Here is a 25,611-nt window from a genome sequence, read left to right on the forward strand (position 1 = left end):
TTTTCTTTCTTTCTTTCTTTCTTTCTCACTAAGACAGGATCGAAGTCGCAGTAAGCCAATTGGCTAATTAACCAGCCAATCAACATCGTTAGATAATCAACCAAAATAGGACACCACTAATTATCGCCTATTTTTTTGCAGCACTCTCATTGGTCCAATCCAGCCAATCACGGATCAAGAACCCCACTACACCTAACTGTAAATAAACTGCACGAATTTGTCTTTGCACCCGCACCATGTTTGTTTTTTATTTTTTTTATTACTGATGCATTCCATCCTAGCTAACTAAGGTAAGTCAACTAGGGTTCCAGAAGCAAAGACATGCAGGAAAACCGATACCCAACTATCCAGATAGTCTGAAGACAAACCAAGTAAGCCTACTAAAATCCTATATTTAGGGGGCGGGAATCAAAATTCTTCAAACTAAGTACCTAGATCGGTGCATATATGTATATAATTGCTACTTGCCACCGTTAGTTTCGTTTTATTGCATTGGTAATAAAGTTAAGTATGCCAAGCACTAGGCTTTTAAAGCAATACCTACACTATAAGGGTTTAACCCTTCAAATTAGATAGCTAGGCTAGTTTAACTCCCCTCCGTCATTGTATTCAATGCTATACAAGGACGGAGGGGGATGGGTGGTCATGAATGACCGTTGAACTCACTAGAATAGGGACTTAAGACAATAGGTACAACCGTAACACAAAACTAGGATTCACAAACAGACTACACGCTCACTGCATCAGTACACAGGGTGCATTGACTAATGATAACAATGCACCCGCCCCCATTTAATGGTCCAGCACGTACTCTAATAAGGAACCGGACAAAAGAATACCGTTCCGAGTACACAATTGCAATGCACCCGGGGGAAGCTGAACAAAAGAATATCGGCCTCCCCCACCCAAACCCCCAATACTTGCTGCTGGTAATAAGTATAACATGGTACTTGGTGATGCCTCGACCAGAAGCGGTCAGGCCCTTTATAAGGGTCCTATGGGCAACCTAGGAGACACCACAGCATCGTAAAGGTCTAAAATGAACGAGCTACTCTCGATTCACTAATATCAAAACCTATATTAGCTCGGCCATTTACCTTTCGACCGACCGTTCAAAATTGCGCCAAATTCCCTCAATCAAAATTGCGCACCCTTTTCTCTTTGGCATTTAACTGCTCCATTCAAATTCCATAGCACCACCACCACCCCCACCCGCCTGCTACCGATTTGATCGGGTTGCTGGTGCTCACTTGCACCTGCCAGTGCAGACAATCCCTCCTCTCCCCTCCCCCCTCCCACCTTTCCTGTCATGGACGGAGGAGCCGGCCAAGGCCGGCTCTTGTGCCCACGACAGGCGTGCGCTACAACAGCTTGTTCTGAATGTGCACGTAAAACCCTATGACATGACATGACATGATACTGGACATTTAAAATACTAAACCATAGAACTCTTAAATGTTATAATTAAAATATTGCATTACACATGTGCTTGCATGCACCCACCCACTGTCCATGTTTAGCAACATTTTAAAAAATATCTTAAAGGTCCAATATCAGAGTTAAATTAAAATATTATGCTATTTTTACATGTGATTGTAATAAATAACTACAATTTACTCGATCCCACACATAATATTTGCTTAAGTAACTCCAGAATAATAATTTTATAATTAAAACAAAATGTTGTGTCAAAAGATGTTCCATATTTGATCGAACTACATTGTTACGAACTTCGTCCTAACCGCGTCACCAAATACATGAACATTTGGTGTATTCCTACAACTTGTGTCCGAGCCTACATCTAGCGTAGCGGAATGTGACGAGGTGTTCCGATTGGGGTCAATTGTTAAAACAAAACAGAAATGTTCTTCGAAAGTTTCCGTATATTACGGATGTTGCCGGAAACATAAATATTACATCAACAATATGATGACGTTTCAATATGATTATGGACGCCAAAGCTTTACGTACATTCTTGTGACTTTAGCTTAAATTCATAAGTATGTGAAGGGTATCGCCCTCTGACGTCTATGAGCATATGTAGCATGTACAAGAAAACATTCGTGTACTATTAAGATGACGAAGCGGTCACAAAGGTTAGCTAGAGCTAGTGTGAATTTCGCCCAGACAGGTCAGTGTGTTTACTCTATTATTTTTGTGAAATATTTTTAAAATATTTATTGGTAATAATAACTGTTTTATCAGTTACCTGTTAAGATAACGCTTCAGGTGTGAATACGGGATTTGTTTTAGAGAGGGGTGTAATGTTTGAAAACCGCACCTACAATATTCAGAGAGGAGTGCAGGTTTTTAAAAAAGATGTTATATTTTAGAAGGGCACAAAACTATGCCAAAATGCTTTATTTATTATGGCAATCTCCCACAGAAAGACCAGCCAGACCAACATATTACATGTCTCTCCACTGACCCCTTATGCATGTTAATGGGTTTTTTTTTTATAGTCGAAATCTGTCTGGGTAATGGCAGTTCTCTATGGTTTATGGAAGGATGCATCGTCCTTGAAAATATCATTTCACACCCTTGTCAAAACGTTCTCTTGTGTATAAACCTTTGTAGGGATATATGTTCCCATTTTAGTAGGGGTGAGGAAAGCTAATCTTTGTTCGAATTTAGAGATTTTTATTTTTATTTTAAAAAAAGAAGCCACTTTTCATAACAACGTCAGGTGTCAAAATTAACTGAAATTTCTGCCAGAAATTCGGCCCGGCATGCAACAAATTATGATGGCCCAAATCAACACCTACCAGATCAAACGTGATTGTATGCACTGATTATTGTTGTTTAAATCAAGGCGACCGATTGTTCGATTTAATAGCACAGAAGGCAACAGCTACATCCCTGGAGTGTTGGTTTGGATTGGTTGATATTTTAATGAATATTTACAAACGAAAATAAAAAGAAGAAGAAGAAAGCCATTTGTAGGTTGAATAAAACGCGCTTTCAACAGACGACATTTCTTGCTTCTGCCAAAAATTGAATACCATTATTTAAAGTTATCTTGCTCGAATGTTATTATTTGAAAATACACGCTGGGAAGTGTCGTGGATTAAACCCAGGTCTTCTAGAATTCTCCAAAAATCTACCGCATATTGCTCGCTTTTGCTGGAATAACTGTTTTAAAAAGTTATTATCAAACTGTGATGAGAGTCATTACTATTGTTATCATTATCACATGCAATTCAGTATAAAGGTACTTGCAAGTCGAAACCAGTGTCCACACAGTCTATTTTCCCATTTGCCGGCGCTGGGAGTGGCTTACACAATGCTGAAAATTAAATATTACTTTCATTAGCATTTGTTAGACGTAGGGGCGGGACTAGCCCGAGTACTCTGACTGTAAGAGAGCTAGACGGACATCTTACAGTCAGAGTACTCGGGCTAGGGCGGGACGTAAACCAGTGCTTGATGCGAGGTCGGTCTGGGATCGATCCCCGCCGGTGGGCCCATTGGGCTATTTCTCGTTGCAGCCAGTGCACCGTGACTGGTATATTAAAGGTTGTGGTATGTGCTATACTGCGTGTGGAATAGCGCATATAAAATATCAGTTGCTACTAATGGAAAAATGTAGTGGGTTTCCTTTCTTAGACTACCAAATGTTTGACATCCAAAAGCTGATGATTAATAAATCAACGTGCCCTAGTGGTGTCATTAAACAGAAACGTTTTGTTAGACGTTTACTTGTACTGATCTAGTTGCAAGATGACAAGACTAATCGGAGAATTTTGTTTCATCTAGTTAGGGGTGCTCCACCACTACCACCACCTCTAATGTCAAAGTGAACGTGTCCTACTTGTAAATCTCAGTCACTTGATACACCAGTTGTGGTGCACTGCCTAGATGGAGAAATAGCTCAATGGGCCCACTCACGCGGATTAATCCTAGACCGACCACGCATCAGGCGAGCCCCTAACTCGGGGTTACGTCACGCCTCGTAAAACAAAACACACAGACACACACATTCAAGCTATGCAAGGTCATTGATAGTACATGTATTTAACATATTACCACTACACACACACACACACACACACACACAAAACACACATTCAAGCTATGCAATGCAATTTAGAATACATGTAAATGTATTTAACATATTACCTCTCTCTCTCTCTCTCTCTCTCTCTCTCTCTCTCTCTCTCTCTCTCTCTCTCTCTCTCTCTCTCTCTCCGTCCGACACACACACACACACAGAGAGAGAGAGAGAGAGAGAGAGAGACAGAGAGCTATGCACTTTATAATAAATTATTTAGCACATTACCTACATTCTACCCCCTTCCTTGACGTATAGTTCGACTATAATAATATCCTAAGAATGCCATACTAATAAACTTACCGCCAGCTTGTCGTTTTAATCGGCCCGATCTACAAAAAAACAAAGAACAAATTTCATGTACATCTATATAAACTTTTAAATCGGTGTCCAAGACATCTAGATATAACGTAGGATGGGGTGGCAAGATTGCAGTTTTAATATATTTTTAAAAAATCCACCTACACTTTCTATAGAGGTACATCTTCCTAAAACCTTTCTAGGTGACAAGAACAATTTCGTAATAAAAATGGGCATCGATATATATATACTACTCAAAAGAATTTAAGGGTCAAAAATGTATAACCAAATAAGTTTCAGAGTGTATTAGATTGATGATGTAAACTACACCAAAAATTTAATTTATTGTTCCATATTTACAAAAAACCCACAAATCAACGTCACTGTATACAAGAAAGTCACATGACATGCTGTCAAAGTTGAAGGTTGTCAAACATGGATTTTACACATTAGAACATTCGTTTAATAGTGTGTGAATCCACCCCTGGCGCGAATACACTCGACACATCGTTGCCTCATGCTGTTGATCAGATGTCTGAAGAACTCTTGGGGAATGACCTGCCACTCTGCCATAAGAAGTTTGACCCAGATCATGAAGGTTGGCCGGAGGGGCATGGTTATCCCGAACTCTCCTGCCTAATTCGTCCCAGGCGTGCTCTATTGGGGCCAAGTCAGGCGAATATGCTAACCAATCCATCCTGGCGATACCTTGTTGTCTGAGAAAGTCCGTTACCACCCTGGCGCGGTGGGGTCTGGCATTGTCATCCTTCAGAACTGCCCCGCCGCCAATCTGCTGAAGGCCTGGGAGAACCAACGGCCGGATAATCTCATTCAGATAGCGGATTCCATTCAGATTGCCATTCACCACATAGACGGGGGTCCTGTGGTGGATAGAGATGACGCCCCACACCATGACGCTGCCACCACCGAACCGGTGACGTTGTCTAACGTTAACGTCAGCGAAGCGCTCCCCAGGACGTCTGTAGACACGAACCCGACCGTCGTTGAACTGGAGACTAAGTCTGGACTCATCAGTGAACATCACTCGACCCCACTGAACACGTTGCCACCGCAGATGAAGTGTGCACCAGTGACGTCTGGCCGTTCTGTGACGTGGTAGGAGTGGTGGTCGAACAGCCTGGCGACGGCAGCGTAGATTATTGGCTCTCAGACGATTGCGTATGGTTTGATCAGACACTCGAGTTCCAGTCGCAGTCCGCAGATTGTCACGTAATTGGCGTGCAGTGGTTGTGCGTTGACGTAGAGCCATATTGGTGATGTAGCGGTCCTCTCTATTTGTAGTGCTTCGGGGTCTTGCCGAACGTGCGACGATTTCGAACAGAATTCGTTGCTTGGTACCGTTGCCACAGTCGGCCAACGACACTCTGACTGACACCAAGTCTCAGAGTAACATTTCTTTGCGTATTGCCATCCTGAAGCCAAGCAATAGCCCTTCCTCGATCTTCGATAGTCAGTTGACGTCGTACCATTGTCGAATTTGGAGTGTGCACCATACACGAACGCAAGCTCCAATTATACGAAAATTCAGCATTGGGAACATGGAATACACATGCAAAGCGTGCAAATGAAGGGCTTTGTGAAAAAGCAAGTTATGGGCACTTAGCAGACCTTTCGCTTTCGCCCTAATTTACGTGCAAATGTAAGCATGTTTTCGCCATTAGAACTAGTCGACAGTGTCAATGACAGTGGATTTTAATTCATTTATGGGTTGCTTAGACCCACTTTCGTCAAAATGGAACAATACCATGCGTGACATTATGGTCTAGCTAATATAATTGACATTCAGAAAATAATGTCGAAAATATCGTCTGACCCTTAAATTCTTTTGTGTAGTGTATATATACTGAATAACAGTATAAACATGAAAGTTAATTTATTTTGCTTTAATTTATTCATTCATAATTGAGTTTTGGATCTCATCATTATGTTTTAATTATTATTGTTATTTAGGCCAAAGAAAATAATAGTTGTGGTTGCGATTATCCGACGGTTCTTAGAAAAACCGTGCGACCCTGACATTTTTAAAGAACAAAAATACCAACCGACCGAATATATATTGATATCACCTACAAGCGGATTTAAAAAATCTTAACTTTTGTACAATATTCGACTGAGAATTAAATTGCGTTCGGTTTGCTGTCTTGTTATATATATCTTAATAAAATAGTTCAGTCTTTAAAGAAAGGTTTATACAATGCCAACCTACCATAAATAATTTGCCTCCCCCCAATAAAATAAAATAAAATAAATAAAAATTAAATAAAAAAATTAATAAAAAAATTAATAATAACTGAGCCAACTAGCCTATCCTAATTGCTTTGGTTTATGTAATCAGACCCACACGTATTGTTCTGTTTGACCGTGGTTACTTTTTTTTCTCTTTGTGCATGCGTACATGCATGCGTGCGCGTGTGTGTGTGTGTGTGTGTGTGTGTGTGTGTGTGTGTGTGTGTGTGTATGTATGTATTGAAATGATTAATGCCTTGTGAACATTTCAGTCTCATTTTGACAGTATTTACCGAACTAATTTTATAAGAAATACTAGTATTCATTAAAATATTCGCTTTACTTTTGTTGTTCAGAATACTTTGTTAACTCGAATGTTGAAGTAACCAAAGCAGAAAGCGCGAGATAGCTATAGTTCGAGACTCGAGTCAACTTCGAAATAAACATACAAATTGTTGGTGAAAGTTACTGGGCTGGACGTAGCGAGTTCTTAAGGGCTCAATGGGTAGGTGTTAGGCCACTACACCCTCTTCTCTCTCACTAACCACTAACTAACTAACAACTAACTCACTGGTCTGGACAGACATCCCAGATAAATGAGGTGTGTGCCCAGGACAGCGTGCTTCAACCTTAGTACATACCACGACTGGTATATCAAAGGATATGGTATATACTACCCTGTCTGTGGGATGGTGCATATAAAAGATCCCTTCCTGATAATCGAAAAGAGTAGCCCATGAAGTGGCGACAGCGGGTTTTCTCTCTCAATATCTGCGTAGTCCTTAAAGCCGCACACCCTAGTTCCATCCAGCGAAAATAAATTATAATTTGGTTAATCTACAAACCTGTAACACACTTAGATCACGTTTTTATCAAATGGAGTGAAAAAGCAGGTTTTATATCGATAAATACCATGGGAATCCCCATGTCCCAATTGCTTGAAATAATTTTGAAAGTTTGTATTCTGATGTCACCGGTACAACAATGCCTACGTCACGACAAATTTCACAGACTTGGGGTGCGTTCTTTTCACCTCTCCTGGACATGTTCCAACTGTTCTGTCCTGGTTGTATTCCCTCTCCAGATATCGTAGGACTTAGCAAAATTATTGGTTTTAAGGGTTTGTAACGTTTTGTATTGAGATACTTACTTGTCTGAACTTTACTGTTACTGAAAATTTTCACGAACTGTGAAGAAAAATCTCACAAATGAACAACAACAAATGATGTTGATCGCGCGAACCGTGCACGAGAAAACAAACCGAACCAAAATGATAACGGTCACGTGGTATACCAACGTCTGTGACATTGAAATGGAAATATCCCGTCTTAAAATAGACTAGACCTTGTCTGCTCAACGGTTTTTTCTCAAACGTGCGCCCGTTTTTCAGAAATAGGAAAAATGCATTTTGTGGTATTACAAACACCAGGATTACCAGGATTACCAAAAAACAATTCAGGTGAATGGAAATGTATATTCTAAATAATAAACGGTAAGTAAAGTGCAATTTTATTTGTGAAAAAATGGGTTTAATAGCGAAAAACAACGCCGTAATGGTTAACAACTAGCCGTAACTAGGGTGTGTCCCTTTAACCATATGTCTGACGCCATATAACCGTATATAAAATGTGATGAGTGCGTCGTTAAATAAAACATATTTCATTCATTCATTCGCTTGATGCGCGATAACTCTTTGGTCCGTCCCATCATTGAATAAAAATGTTGTTTCTAAATAATTTTTTATTTGGTTTAACGTAACAAGAAAAGTAAAAGTGTTTTGGAAGTAACAAAATAATACTAATTTTATGTATAATTTACAAATGAATCGGCTCAGAAATAAATAACTTGTAGAAAATTTCATAGTATGACAAAAGGTGTTCCCTGAGGGACGGACAATAGGATTGGTTCCTGTCAGCTATTTCTTATTCCAACAAGTGATTCACGTGGTATGTACTGTCGTGTCTGTGGGATGTTGTATATAAAAGAACCCCATGATGTTAATCCAAAAGAGTAGCCCATGGAATGACGACATCGCGTCTTCTTTTTTATTATTTGTGTGGATCTTAACCATATGTCTAACGCTATATAACAGTACATAACAATGTGTGGAGTACGTCGTTAAATTGTCCATTTCTTTTTTTCTTGGTGAAAGTTATACCCATATAAAACAATTTTTCAGTCCTGTGTTCAGGAGAAAAAAAAATGTTTTATTTAACGACGCACTCAACACATTTTATTTACGGTTATATGGCGTCAGACATATGGTTAAGGACCACACAGATATTGAGAGAGGAAACCCACTGCACCATCCTACAGACGGGGTAGTACATACCACGGCCTTTGATATACCAGTCGTGGTGCACTGGCTGGAACGAGAAATAACCCAATGGGCCCACCGACGGGGATCGATCCCAGACCGACCACGCATCGAGTAAGCGCTTTACCACTGGGCTACGTCCTACGTCCTACGTGAATGTGGATCCATTCAACTGATTGGGGGTTTTCTCGTTCCAACCAGTGCACCACATCTGGTCAAAGACCGTGGAATGTGTACCCTGCTTGTGGGATGATGCATATAAAAGATCCCTTGCTACTAATAGAAACATGTAGCGGGTTTCCACTTTGACTATGTGTCTGAATTAGCAAATGCGTTACATCCAATAGCCAATCATTGATAAATCAATGTGCTCTAGTGGTGTTGTTGAACAAAACCAAACTTTTAACTTTTGATTAATCAACGAAGGGAATATATATTTTAAATGTTTAACGACACGTCAGCACATTGTAAACTATGGTTATCTTTGACACTTGGTCGAGAGAGACAGAGAAGAAAACCGCTGTCGACATTCGCTCTACTCTAGATAGTAGTGCGGCAACGATAAACCGGTATACCGGTATATCGCGATGTTTCATCAGCTCAATACGAACCGCGGTACAGTTTTGCGTATCGTGATTTTCACACGTTATTGTTTCCTTGTATCTTACTTGACGGGAAATAGGCAAGCCCCCCCCCCCCCCCCCCCCCCCCAAAAAAAACACCCCAGCGTTTTATTAATTAGTGATGACACAAAATGGCAGCAGGCGAAAAATCACATGTTTTTTGTAAATATGTTGTTCGAATACGTTTGGATCATATCTTTTTTTTTTTTATTCTTCAGAAAAGTTTACACAAACCTATTTCAGTTAAATTATTTTGTGGTCGGAAATGTTCAATTAAGACGAATTTTTAAGGAGAAACAAAAACAACCTTACTACTATACACTTTTCTTGTTTATTTGTTAATATTAAAATATAACAGACACTTTTTATTTATATAATAAATGAAATGAAGTTTTAGGTTAATTTTATGTAATCTCTATGCATACATTTATGTGTAATATGATTTAGATATGCTAAATGTTTTCTAGTAACATTTTATACTATAACAAAAAACAACATTTATATTATTTTTAGTATTTTAATTTTTATGCATAATCCTGTGAGTAATAAGGCAATATATGCAAAACGATTTCTAGTTATGTATTTGTTTTAAAATAAACATGTTATTTTATAATATAACAAAAACACTTTTTATTTATATAATACAAAAAAAAAAAAAAACAAACAAACATACCTGGCATCAGCCAAAGAGAATATTAGTAGCCCAAGACACGCAGTCTTGAGGCAGGCACTTAGTGCCATCTTCACAAGAACGGCTATGTTGTGTGACGAGTTGCTGAACTTGTGCGCACGTTATCCACAAATGCCACTAGGTGGCGAGGTTTGAGGGTAAACCGTTTCCGTTCCTCTATCTGTTACACCTTACAAATTATGCCTTTATATCGCTTAGGTATATCTTTGACCAATGAAAATTTCATGGTGTTCTGCGCATGAAACATATCTGCGTATCTGGGTAGAAACAATCTTGATAGATTCTGGTCCCCTTTTTTTCTTCTACTTTTTTTTTTATCAGTTCTTTTTGCTGACAGTTAATTGAAAGCGGGGTCAGTTTGAATTTTGAGTGCATTTTTGTAACTCAGTATATTTCCTGAAACTAGTGAATCATTTTGTTTAAAGTATCAATGTCTTTTTTTTTTCCTTCATAATTTAGCATACCCGAATACAGAAGAACACAAATACATTAGAGCGTTCATGGAGTGTATTTTCACCACCACCATAAGCGTACGAGACAGAGGAAGTGTTATACTTTTGTTCTTGGAAATACTACTTTTTATACTTTTAAAATACTTTTTTAACATGAAAATACTTTTTATACTTTAAACTGCAAACAAAATGACTTAAAAAATCCAATTTCAAATTTGACCATCGTAAGATTTGTGCTTTGCTAGTCTTTTTTTCAGAAGTGGTTTGTTCTTTGTTGAGTGGAGTGTTTGTAGAGCTCTCTGATCCTGCTGCTCTCAATGACCAAGTGACAGGGTACTGAAATACAGAACAGAGTGCTCAACAATCATAAATTCTCACATGGTACACACCATTCCTTGAGGTTGGTCATAAGCAGCAAACATTAGTAGGACAAAAGTAGCGAATGTCATATGGTTACCTATTTAGACCATTTTGATACTTTGGGGGAGGGGGGGGGGGGGACAAGATTCCACACTTTTTTCTTTCTTCTTTTTTTTAACTGCAGAGTGGCAGCACTGTAATTGTAATCCATGTAAAAATGCGCAGTGATTCATTTGCAACCCTATATAGCAGTGATTCATTTGCAACCCTATATAGCAGTGATTCATTTGCAACCCTATATAGCAGTGATTCATTTGCAACCCTATATAGCAGTGATTCATTTGCAACCCTATATAGCTATTTAGTAGTAATGCTAATCTGAATAAATGTTTTTATTCACATTCGGGCATTTTCGTTTAATTTGGGGAAAAGCCAGTCTACCCTTCTACAAAAATGGGAGTCTGTACGCCTATGACCACCACCACAATCACCACTGCCACAACCACCACCACCACAACCACCACCACCACCACCACCACCACCACCGCCACAACCACCACCACCACAACCACCACCGCCAATATGTTAAATTGCTGTTTCTAAGATTTATATATCATAAGTAACGTAAGTAATATCTGAATTACAATTTTCAGTTTTTATTAACATATCATCAGCTAAGATAGAATTATTAAACATATAACTGCATTAAACGTGTACAACCAATTGCATTATAATTCAGATTGCCGCATTGAAATCCAGTGAAATCTGCATGTCACCAGTTTTAGTGTAGGTCTAGCTGAACTATTTTGGTACTATATGTACATTTTGTTATAGCTGAATATGTCATTTATACATTTACTAGGTAAACAAATGTATTGTATATATGGATCATACCTTAATGACTAACGTTTTCGACATTTATCAAAGCAAATATTCCACCTATTTAGACTAACGGGTTTTTTCCCCTAATATACCAAAGAACAAGATGTATCGCAATGTATCCATGGTTCACAGAGTTTCTGCCAGAGGGTGAAATGAGTATGGCCCCATACCCAAATTTCTTTGCAGATTTTTTTTTTTAAGTTAGCCTTTTGACAAAATTAATTACTCTCATCATTAATGTATGATTTGCTTAGCCCTAGCCCAACACCTAACCCATTTTCTTTCTTGGGGAGCCCCCCCCCCCCCCCCCCCCCCCCCCCCACACACCAATACCCCCTGTTATCTGTGGTTGCATTCAGCACACACATTGTAAATATTCAATTCCATAGCGTCATACCCAAACATTTCTTTCTGGCAGAAACCCTGATGGACGGTATAGTAGTAGGGCTACAGTACACTATATGTATGTTGTTCAGTGAACATATGATCTGAGTTGGTGATGTAGTAGGGCTACAGTACACTATATGTCTGTTGTTCAGTGAACATATGATCAGAGTTGGTGATGTAGTAGGGCTACAGTACACTATAGGTATGTTGTTCAGTGAACATACGATCTGAGTTGGTGATGTAGTAGGGCTGCAGTACACTATATGTCTGTTGTTCAGTGAACATACGATCAGAGTTGGTGATGTAGTAGGGCTACAGTACACTATAGGTCTGTTGTTCAGTGAACATACGATCTGAGTTGGTGATGTAGTAGGGCTACAGTACACTATAGGTCTGTTGTTCAGTGAACATACGATCTGAGTTGGTGATGTAGTAGGGCTACAGTACAATATAGGTCTATTGTTCAGTGAACATATGATCTGAGTTGGTGATGTAGTGAGTTGGTGATGTAGTTGGGCTACAGTACAATATATGTCTATTGTTCAGTGAACATATGATCTGAGTTGGTGATGTAGTAGGGCTACAGTACAATATAGGTCTATTGTTCAGTGAACATATGATCTGAGTTAGTGATGTAGTGAGTTGGTGATGTAGTAGGGCTACAGTACAATATAGGTCTATTGTTCAGTGAACATATGATCTGAGTTGGTGATGTAGTGAGTTGGTGATGTAGTAGGGCTACAGTACAATATATGTCTATTGTTCAATTTCTGCATAAAATATTACTGGTTGTATATTAAATGTGTTTCTGGTCGTTCTAATATTTGCACTAGGTTAAATGTCATTTTATTTCCTAAAATAATTTTTTTTCATACGTACAAAATTATTTGAAGACAAAATCCAGTTTGGGCTTCTTACAAATATTAAGACGACCAGAAACACATTGAATATACAGACACTGATATTCTAAACCAGAAAATATATTTAAAGGGACATTCCTGAGTTTGCTGCAATTTTTAAGATGTGATCGACTAACAGAGACTTTTTGTCGATTGTAATTACATATCAAATATATTTTTTTGCATAAAATATTAGTGGCTGTATATTAAACGTATTTTTGATCGTTCTAATATTTGTACTAGGTTAAATTTCATATTATTTCCTAAAATATGTTTTTTTTGTACGTACGAAATTATTTGAAGACAAAATCCAGTTTGGGCTTCTTACAAATATTAAGACGACCAGAAACACATTGAATATACAGACACTGCTATTCTAAACAAGAAAATATATTTATCATGTAACTTTAATCGTAGAACTATTTTATTAGTCGGAAACATCTTACAATGCAGCAAACTCAGGAATGTCCCTTTAATATGTAAGTTTAATCGTAGAAATATTTTATTAGTCGGAAACATCTTACAATGCAGCAAACTCGGAAATGTCCCGTTACGGGACTATCCTGAGTTTGCCGCCATTGTAACGTGTTGTTACGATATATGGAGTCTTTTTGATGACTAAAAGTATATATTAAAGGTGTTTTCTTGTTAACATATTAATGTATGTATATAAATAAGGTGTGTATTGTCGGTGTAATGTTTGTGGAAGTCCAAAACGGATTTTACCTTCCAATAATTTCGTACGTACAAAAAACAAATATACATATTACGATGTAAACTGAAAACTGACTGTTACAAACATTATCAATTACACAGCTCCAGCTTTTGACGTCTCAGCTTCTAAGATATCTTACAGCATGCTCATTGTATGCATATTTTAAACAACGCCATACAATTCTAGCACAAATTTATTCTATCAGGGTTAGGATGTCCAGGGCATAAAAATCATTTATGGAAGACATTTGGAGGCTATATCTACTAAATACGATGCATCAGAGATCAAAATGATGGCTGATGCTATTCCGTATCGCATATTTTGAACTTGTGCACACCTTTTTATATCTTAGGTAAAACTCTTGCACATTTAAAAAACAATCTTTTGAGATGATGCGACGGACTTGTAAACTGTGGTGGCAGTACTCATACCAATTAATGTTTATTTTAAATATTAACAAATCTAAACCTGTACAAGTTAGCACAGTAAACTTTACAGTTGAAATGGCTGCACTTGGCGAACACCTGTTACTATCAGTTTTGATTCATGAGTGCATATCGCCACACCTTTATTTATTCCAATAACCCCTGTCTGGGAGTGGCGAACTTATGTTGGCTTTGCAAGAGGGATGAAATTTTCAGTAAAGGATCTCAAGCTCCTCGGGAGTGTCTGTCCTCTTGTAGAAAAGGAACTAAATGAGAGATTCATGGAATCAGCTACTATTTTGTCATAATGCCCGATTGACTCTGCATTGTGGTTTAGTAGTGCTGGGGTGTTGTTAAACATATATTCTATTCTATTCTATTCTATTCTATTCTATTCTATTCTGCATTGTGGTTTAGTAGTGTAGACGTATTTGAATAACAATGAATCCTCTGTATCTTATATATGATATAGACATTGGATGAAAAGCTTAAATCTCAGTATTTGAGATAATGAACTTGTTTATATGTTTTTCAACATTTAGATGACAAATGACACGATAATGTTTTTTTTCCTGATGTGTTATTGAGTGTATGTGAATGGCAAACTGTCAGTTTGTCTCCGTAATACACCTTCAGTGAAAAACAATGTCACTAGTGGACGCTTGAGAGGGCTTCAGATGGGAAAACGTGTCATTCTTTATCAGACAAGCCGTTAAAATTCAGGATTAGCGGTTTCACATACTCCACAGTGCACAGGCCGTTTGTTGGGCTGGGCACGTTACCGGAATGACGCAAAACTTTACAAACTGTTATTTTAGTGTGCAAACATTCCAACCAAAACGTTTGTTTCATTTAACTACAACACTAGAGCACATTGATTAATTATTAATCATTCACCTATTGGATGTCAAACATGTTTTATCTCCCCCACCCCACCCCCACCCCCACACACATTGCCCTCTTCCTTTCTCTCCTTTGAATTCGAATGAATGAATGTTTAACGACACCCCAGCATAAAAATACACATCGGTTATTGGGTGTCATAACAGGTAACTATATGAAAATATAAAATTATTTATATAATTATGTAAAATCATAGTGTGAGGAGCTGTGGTGAAAAGTATAATACAATACAAATATCAAGGTAGATATATTTTAAAACCTTCTATAGAAATCAAAGTGCTTTAAAAACTTTAAAATTAATTCCATCTCATTTATTTCCGATCTGGTAACTCCTATATTCTGTCGTTGTCCACCTTCACATCCCAGTCCTTGTCTTTCCAACCGCAATACGTATGTGTCTCTTGTGGCTATCCGTGCCACACACCTGCCATTTCCCATCAGCTTTAGGTGTGGGCTTAGTCTACCCACTTGTTAAATAGGCACTTGGATGTCAGGCACTTGTATGTCAAACATTCAATTAGTCTACCCACTTGTTAAATAGGCACTTGCATGTCAAACATTCAATTAGTCTACCCACTTGTTAAATAGGCACTTGGATGTCAGGCACTTGCATGTCAAACATTCAGTTAGTCTACCCACTTGTTAAATAGGCACTTGCATGTCAGGCACTTGCATGTCAAACATTCAATTAGTCTACCCACTTGTTAAATAGGCACTTGCATGTCAAACATTCAATTAGTCTACCCATTTGTTAAATAGGCACTTGCATGTCAGGCACTTGCATGTCAAACATTCAGTTAGTCTACCCACTTGTTAAATAGGCACTTGCATGTCAGGCACTTGCATGTCAAACATTCAATTAGTCTACCCACTTGTTAAATAGGCACTTGGATGTCAGGCATTTGCATGTCAAACATTCAGTTAGTCCCAGACAGGAAACCCGCTAAATGTTTACATTAGCAGCAGGGAATATTTTATATGCAACATTCCACAGACAGGATAGCACATACCTCGGCCTAGCGAGAACTAGCCCAATGGGTCCACCAACGGGGGTCGATCCTAAAGCGACCACGCATCGGGCGATAGCTTTGCCACTGGGCTACGCCCCGCCCTACATTCCAACTAAATGCCTTGCAAAAAAGAGTAAAGTTTGTTTTATTTAACGACGCCACTAGAGCACATTGATTTTTTATCTTATCATCGGCTATTGGACGTTAAACATATGGTCATTCTGACACTGTGTTTTAGAGGAAACCCGCTGTCGCCACATAGGCTACTCTTTTACGACAGGCAGCAAGGGATCTTTTATTTGTGCTTCTCACAGGCAGGATAGCACAAACCATGGCCTTTGTTTAACCAGTTATGGATCACTGGTCGGTGCAAGTGGTTTACACCTACCCAGTGAGCCTTGAGGAGCACTCACTCAGGGTTTGGAGTCGGTATGTGGATTACAAATCCCATGTTTCGACTGGGATCCGAACCTAGTACCTACCAGCCTGTAGACCAATGGTCTAACCACGACGCCACCGAGGCCGGTAAATGCCTTACATGTATTGATCAAATAGGATGGTAATAAAAATGGCTATTTCTAGGGAATATAAAAAACATACATTTTAAATATTAGTAAACGCTTTTCAGTAGTTCGGGCCTAGTGGCCTATAGTAAAATTACAAACAAAAATATAACAGACATATTTTATTTAAATCTCACCTAATAATAAAATGTAGTATAAAATACAATATAAAAGTACATAATTTTAACGTCAAATGGTAATTTGGCAAAATAGTGGTTGATTTCATTCCTTAAACTAATTATGGGAAAGTATCATATATATATATAAAAAGCACACATAAATTATTCATTATATAGTTACATTCCTCGTCTTTTGATTCAAACGATTTTTTTGGATTTTTTTAGGGGGTTTTCTTTCTTTTGATTATTGATTTTGTGCGTGTGTGGGGGGGGGGGGGGGGGTATTTGTTTTTGTTACTGTGGGGTGTTTTTCTTTTCTTTCACTACTTTTTAAAAATGATTACTATTATTATTTAATTTTCTTACTGTTAATTCTGCTATAATTTCAGGTTAATCTTGATGATGGGGGCAAAGGAAGCGAGTGATTAAATGAGCGCTGTGTTGCTAATTAAAGGGACATTCCTGAGTTTGCTGCATTGTAAGATGTTTCCGACTAATAAAATATTTCTACGATTAAGCTTACATATTAAATATATTTTCTTGTTTAGAATATCAGTGTTTGTATATTCAGTGTGTTTCTGGTCGTCTTAATATTTGTAAGAAGCCCAAACTGGATTTTATCTTCAAATAATTTCGTACGTACGAAAAAAATACAATTTAGGAAATAAAATGAAATTTAATCTAGTATTCAAATATTAATATTAATCAAATATTAGAAAGATCAGAAACACGTTTAATATACAGCCACTAATATTACAATCGTTAAAAAGTCTCTGTTAGTCGATAACGTCTTAAAAATTGCCACAAACTCAGGAATGTCCCTTTAAATATATTAGTTGGCAGTGCTGAAACCTAACTTGGTAAAGTCCATTTTCGCACGATCATTTTTCAAAACAAAATGACCGATTCTACTACGTCTTTTCTTCAAAGAACATTGAAGTAACGTAACAAAGTGGTTGTATTGATAAATATTTCAAACGGACTAGAATAAATTTCCAGACAACTAATTCCAAAATAAGTATTTATTTATTTAAGTGTTTGCTGTCAGTCATAAAAATGCCCCTTTGTTGACCCCGACGACAAGTCAATCGTATCAGATAAATAATTGGCACGGATTAATACGGAAAGTTCCGACTATACGAGTGCGTTGCTCAGGAAAATGACGAACGTGATTGTGTACGCGCGCACGTTATGTAGGTCCTTCGGAAAGAAAGAAAGAAAGAATGTTTTATTTGACGACGCACTCAAATAGGTTCTTCGGTGAACAGAAGAGTTAAACGTTTGTTTTGTTTAACGACACCACTAGCGCACATAGATTTGTTAATAATCGGCTGTTGGCTGTCAAACGTGGTAATTTTGACATATAGTCTTAGAGAGGAAACCCGTTGTATTTTCCCATAAGGTCAGGTCAGGTCATAGGTTTTAACGTGCACATTCACACGCACATGTTGTAGCACACGTCAGTCATGGGTGCAAATGTCGACCTACGCCCATTAGTAACAAGGGACCTTTTATATGCACCATCCCACAGGCAGGATAGCATATACCAGGGCCTTTGATATACCAGTCGGGGTACACTGGAACGAAAAATAGCCCAGTGGGCCCAATGACGAGGATCGATCCCAGACAGACCGCGCTTCAGGCGAGCGCTTTACCACTGGGCCACGTCCCGTTCCAGATGAGTTAAAGAGACTGTCCTGAGTTTGCAGCCATTGCATTTGATTTTTCCGACTAACATTCTTTTTTTAAAGTTTAAAGTCACATATTCAATACATGTTCTTGTTTAGAATACTAATGTCTGTATATTCAATGCGGTGTGTTCATATCTGCAGCAGTCATTTTTCTTTTTACTAATATATATATTATTGAGAAATTATTTAGGAAACATCTGGTTTGGGTTACTACAAACATTCTGGACGACTACAAACATCTTGTACATACAGATACTGATCCTATAAAGAAGAGAATATATTTAAAATGTAATTTTAGTCACCAAAAACATCTTACTATGGAAGCAAACTGAGGACAGTCCCTAATTATCGTAGGTGTAAGTGCTTCATTGTTACATCTATTTGCGAGAGATTAACCTCTCGCGTAAATTGTTACATAATTATCTCGATAATATTCTATTTTGTGTATGATATATGTTGTGATATTAAACAATCATATTGTAACAACTTATACAAATTGACATCTTTGTTCTTCTTGTCATTTTTTTAAAACAAAGTTTTGTTTAATGTGTTGAAAGAAAGAAGAAGAAGAAAACAAGCGGTAAAATACTGACCATGGCACTGCTGAAATGGGGTGGGGACGGGATTTAGCTCAGTCTGTTGAGTGCTCGCTTGAGGTGCTTGTATTGCAGGATCGAGCCACCTTGTTGGATCCATTCAAGTGATTGGGGTTTTGCTCGTTGCAACCAGTGTACCACAACTGGTCAAAGGCCGTGGTATGTGCTTTCCTGTTTGTCGGAAGGTGCATATAAAAGATCCCTTGCTGCATTAAGATAGATAGATAAGTAGTTTAACGTGCCCATATACCACTAGGGTTTCGAACACGCCCATCCAGAGTCCGACCTCCGATAAGATCGGTGGCCTGACTCGGGATGGGGGATGGGGGGATAGAGTTGAAAATGGGCAGAATTTTGAAAATAGCAATTAGTAAAAAAAAGTTAAATGTAGCGGGTTTCCTCTGATGACTGTATGTCAGAATTACCAAATGTTTGACATCTCATAGTCGATGATTAATTAATCAGTGTGCTCTAGTGGTGTCGTTAAACAAACCAAAACATTTGCTGAAATGGCAAGTCGAATTACCGTAAACAAAATTAATGTTATGAATTGTTTTAGACGGATGCTCAGGAATTAAAATAAAATTTAAGAACCATATTTTTCAACTTTTTTTTGCGCGGTACACGTGTATGTAATATCTTACAAATTAATTCTAATGTAGTGTACCTCCATGCATTGTCAAGTTCACTAAAAGGTAGTTTGAATTTGATCTATATTGTAAACACGATATAAACAAATCGAAGAATGGCTCGTCACAGGAAAGACAAAAATGAAAGAAAGAAAAACAGAAGAAAAAAATACGTCGACGATCTTATAAATGTGTGAATAATAAAAATTGCTAGAGATTGCAACTTTAATACAAGGGAGGTTTTTTTACTACTTTTTATTATTTTGATTACTTTCACTTTGTTTATATTCTTCATACGAGTTGTTTCGGTACAGGGCGTAACTTGAACTTGTTCTAGCCCACACAAAATGAAGATACTTTGTCACTGTAAAACCGCTTTCACTTGTCGCGATATATTTCACTTTCTCTTTAAATAATCAAAAGCCGGGCTATTTACGTCCTACTTTTTTGTCTTCATCCACAATGTTATCTAAAATGTACCCCGGAGACCGACTTAACCGGTACGTAAATTACAACCCAGTTCTTAACCTTGAATGACTTTGGATGTGCATGTGTTATTACATTCGTCGTATCTTAGATATTGCATTATACAGACAATGTTTAAAAAAAAAAAAAGTATATTAATGATGAAAATACCACTAGGAGTTTTTGCGCACGTCACTTTTGCATTGATTTACTTCAGCTAGTCTTAATAATATAGGTAATTTATTTCTCAAGTTAAATTAACGGGAGAAAAGCGACAGTGCATGGTGGTCGTGCTACTAAGTACAGTGTCAGGATTCACGGGAGGAAACATTACCGGCCTGGGTAGCGTCGTGGTTAAGCCATCCATAAGGCTGGTAGGTACAGGGTTCGCAGCCCGGTACCGGCTCCTGCCCAGAGCGAGTTTTAACGACTCGGTGGTTAGGTGTAAGGCCACTACACCCTCTTCTCTCTCACTAACCGCTAACAACTAGCCCACAGACAGCCCAGATAGCGGAGGTGTTCCCAGGACAGCGTGCTTGAACCTTAATTGGATATAACTACGAAAATAAGTTGAAATGAAATGGAATTAACATTGCTTATGGTTATTATTGTATCCTAATGTATCATTTTATCACTTTTAATAGATAACTTTTAAAATGTTTTCGGTCATACTTCGTTCATTTATTTTGAAGAACGATCCTCCACCTCAGTGTTTTCACTGTCAGTGTACTCTGACGGTGTGCCACATTTTGGTGGAGTGTAAGTATTTGAAAGAAACTCGGAAAGATATATTTGGTCAGAGAAATGTGATGGAATCATTTCGATTCCATCCAGAATTTCTTTTACAATTTTTACGTGATACCGACTTTTCTTCTAAATTTTAATTGTATCTGTCTGTGATATTTGTATTTTGTACACAGTTGTTTACACTGTGTTTTAATTTAACTGTTGAATTTTTATATTGATGTTGATCATCACTTTATTTGTTTGCATTACCATAGTTTGACACCCAATAGCCGATGTATTTTTCGTGCTGGGGTGTCGTTAATGTTTATGCCGAGATTAAAGGATAAAGGATTTATTAAATTCGTTTTGAAATACATTTGTATTTAAACATTATACCTTCAACTATATGTCTATAAAATATTAACCAAATAATTCAGTTGACTAATAGGGAATATATATCATGGGCGCCGGAACTGGGGTGGTAGAGGCGGCGGCCGCCGCTCCAATAATTTGACCAGTTGAGATCGCCTTCCAAAGAATTTTACCACTTTACAAAATTTTAATTGTATTGCAAAACGGTCCGGGTCCAAATCCGTTTTGTCATTATAGATTAATATTAGATGTGTATATAGATCTACATAATTAATATTCCTATCCGATACGCCTGCCATAATATGCTAAATAGTCATTTATGGTTATATAACCATATGGAGTTTTTAGATTTGCAGGTGTTATTGTTTATTTGATCCCGCAAATGTAATTTTGGACCGAAGGCCTTAGCCGGAGGTCAAAAACGAAACATTTGCGGACATCAAATAGACAATAACACCCGCAAATTTAAAAAGTCAATATGGTTATGTCCATTGTAAACTGAAAGGGACATTCCTGAGTTTGCTGCATTGTAAAATGTTTCCGACTAATAAAATATTTCTAAGGTTAAACTTACATATTAAATATATTTTCTGGTTTAGAATATCAGTGGCTGTATATTCAATGTGTTTCTGGTCGTCTTAATATTTGTAAGAAGCCCAAACTGGACTTTATCTTGAAATAATTTCAAAAATAATATTTTAGGAAATAAAATGAAATTTAACCTAGTACAAATATTAGAACGATCAGAAACACATTTAATATACAGCCACTAATATTTTATGTACAAAAATATATTTGGTATGTAATTACAATCGTTAAAAAGTCTCAGTTAGTCGATAACATCTTTAAAATTGCTACAAACTCGGGAATGTCCCTTGAATCGTTTTTCTACGGAACTAACTTTATATTTTATATTTCTCTGAAATCATGACACTGATGAACATACGTTTGGTGATACCCGCAACCAGCGACCCTTCGTGTTAGGCCTTGCGAAGAGTAAAAACATACCTACGTACCAGTATGTCGCAGAAAAGGTTAAATCACCGGATGCTTTTGCATGTACATAAGGAGAGATTGGACAGCTTGGATATGAAATCTGTAGGCAATGCATTTTGCTGTGGTCACGACAAAAGTGTTCAACTTCGTACCGGTAATGCACCCCCCCCCCCCCCCCCCCCCCAATAACATATCTGTGACATCATCGGAGACAGGGCGGGACGTAGCCCAGTGGTAAAGCGCTCGCTCGATGTGTGGTCGGGTCTGGGATCGATCCCCGTCGGTGGGCCCATTGGGCTATTTCTCGTTCTAGCTAGTGCACCACGACTGGTATATCAAAGGCCGTGGTATGTACTACCCTGTCTGTGGGATGGTGCATATAAAAGATCCCTTGCTACTAATCGAAAAGAGTAGCCCATGAAGTGGCGGCAGCGGGTTTCCTCTCTCAATATCTGTGTGATCCTTAACCATATGTCTCAGTGCGTCGTTCAATAAAATATTTCTTTCTTTCATCGGAGACAAACCCTCATTTTTTTTTTTTTTTTTAAATGTAACTAAACGCTCCTTAATGTTTTACTATATAATTTGCATTTCTTTTCATATAAAATAGCAACACATTTTATCACAATCAATTTGAATCAAAGATTATTTATAATGTCCAGAAGCCATTAAAATCGTTTTTCCAGTATCTACGTTTCAAAATTTTCCCGGGGGAACATGCCCCCGGACACCCCTAGCAAATTCGGGATTTAATTATCCCCTGCGCCAGTACGTTAATATCTATGTATGTAACAGTCAACCTCGACATACATACAATATATAGATATTCATACATCAATACATACATACATACATACATACACTGTACTCCTCTTTACTCAAACCTCTGAAAATTGTGAGAACTAACGTTTAACTTGAAATTATTTGAAGACAAAATCCAGTTTGGGCTTCTTACAAATATTAAGATGACCATACATACACTGATATTCTAAACAAGAAAATATATTTAATATGTAAGTTTAATCGTAGAAATATTTTATTAGTCGGAAACATCTTACAATGCAGCAAACTCGGGAATGTCCCTTTAAACGTGTGCTGCTTTTCTTAAGACATCTAGATACTCAAATGTATTTTTGAATTCCACAACCCTGTCATATTTAACTGAAATGCGCGTGAACATACATAACATAACATACATTTCGTTGCTAAAATAGACGGGATGCAAATTAAGATACATGGTCTTAAAGCTAATATTTTACTATAAATTACTTTTAATATACTTTTAAGAAAGAAAACTATGGCTGTTGCACTGTCAAATAATTATTGAAATGGAATTTTCTGATTTCAAGAGTTAAGTAGAAGCATTTAGCCACAGCTATTGCAGTTTTACTTTCACTGGTCGTTAAAAAATATAGTGTTGTATTATCAGAGAACGAATTAAAAGCTTTAGGTTATTAGTTTACGTTGTTTAATAAACCTGATCTCATAGAATTATACATATAGATTAGTTTAAAATGCAATTCATCCCCAATTACAGAGTTCTGAGTGTTTGCTTCTGGAAGTCCTTGCTCTGGCGTGTCTGCCCTGGAAGTCCTTGCTCTGGCGTGTCTGCCCTGGAAGTCCTTGCTCTGGCGTGTCTGCCCTGGAAGTCCTTGCTCTGGCATGTCTGCCCTGGAAGTCCTAGCTCTGGCGTGTCTGCCCTGGAAGTCCTTGCTCTGGCGTGTCTGCCCTGGAAGTCCTAGCTCTGGCGTGTCTGCCCTGGAAGTCCTAGCTCTGGCGTGTCTGCCATGGAAGTCCTTGCACTGGCGTGTCTGCCCTGGAAGTCCTAGCTTTGGCGTGTCTACCAGTTTCCATGTGGAACTGATGCATGCACTTGCCGGTTCAAATTTGGTGCTAGAATAATATTATTTGGGAAGATAGATTATGTTCGTTGTGTGATATCAGATAAATTGCAGATAATACCATTATTTATCATATAATAGCATATCCACTGTAATCAAAGTACATTGTATGTGATATTTTTCAGCTCACATACTTTCAGAATTGGATAACTTTGCAAAGCAGATGTAAATTAATCGAGGTCACGGCACTACGTTCGTTGGCATTTAACAGTCGTCAAACAACTTTAAATGTTGTCCAGCGTTCTGAAAAAAAAACACGTCATTCACTAGTTTATTTTATGTTAGGATATCCGACGTCGTTCCCATTCAAAACGACACTGCATCAAATATCCATTCGTCATTTGGATATAGATTGATGGCTGACTGGAATTATAGTTGCATATACAGTTGACAAAAATACGTTGTCTTAAGTTTGAGATTATATGATAAAGAGATTATTACCCTTGTGTGTTTCGGTATCGTCAGTATATATTAGGAATTAAAATAATGTATTATGCTCGCATCATACCATTATTATTCCTAATATATGATATTGACGATATCGAAACACACGAGGGTAATAACCTCTATTTATTCATATGCAAATGTTTTGACAATTTTCAGCAGAAAATAGCTACAATAGGACACAAGACAAATGGTTTAACGTGCACGTTTAGAGCTAGTTCGAATAACCTCTAGTCCTCCCCTACAACTTACCAATAAGGAGAGGGCTAGCGGTTCAGAGCAAGCTGTTTGCTAGTAATGCAGATATGAATAAATGTTATTCAGATTCGGGCATTTTTGTTTAATTCGGGCAAAAGCCAGCCTGCTCCCACTACAAAAATGAGAGCCCGTACGCCTATGATATAGGGTCTTCTGTGATGGTGTAGCAGTACGCCTGTGATATAGTCTTCTGTGATGGTGTAGCAGTACTCGGGACGATACGGGCAGGATATGCTAACTTTCGCGAACACCTGGTGTCATCGTGTTGACAGTGATTCATGAGTAACTGTCATCACAGCTTTATTTATTCCAATGACTTGTCAAGTGCTAGTGTTGATTTAGTGGTCGGTTTTTGTTTAAAAGTCTGGGAGTGGAAGTTCTCTTTTGACGGTGTAAGAAGGATGCACTGTTCGGTAAAGGATCTCCTCGGGAGTGGCAGCATTTCTGGAGAGTTTCGTGCAATCAATCCCTATTTTTACAAATACCCATTTGATTCTGCATTGAACAGAGATAGGGTTTTGATTATAACTACCCCCACCCTTAAGACCACCTTACGCTTATAATAAAATTCATTTAGCGTTATATATCG

At 37.9% G+C, this 25,611-nt stretch overlaps 1 long non-coding RNA gene across 1 annotated transcript; it reads left to right on the forward strand.

The window, feature by feature from the left end:
- Positions 1-1,995: 1,995 nt before the first annotated feature.
- On the forward strand, positions 1,996-24,711 carry LOC121382203. The gene is made up of 2 exons (XR_005959130.1): positions 1,996-2,131; positions 23,957-24,711. It is a non-coding gene; the product is annotated as an uncharacterized LOC121382203 (long non-coding RNA).
- Positions 24,712-25,611: the final 900 nt, after the last annotated feature.

This window comes from Gigantopelta aegis, chromosome 9 (assembly GCF_016097555.1).
Source record: "Gigantopelta aegis isolate Gae_Host chromosome 9, Gae_host_genome, whole genome shotgun sequence".
NCBI classification, from domain to species: Eukaryota; Metazoa; Mollusca; class Gastropoda; order Neomphalida; family Peltospiridae; genus Gigantopelta; species Gigantopelta aegis.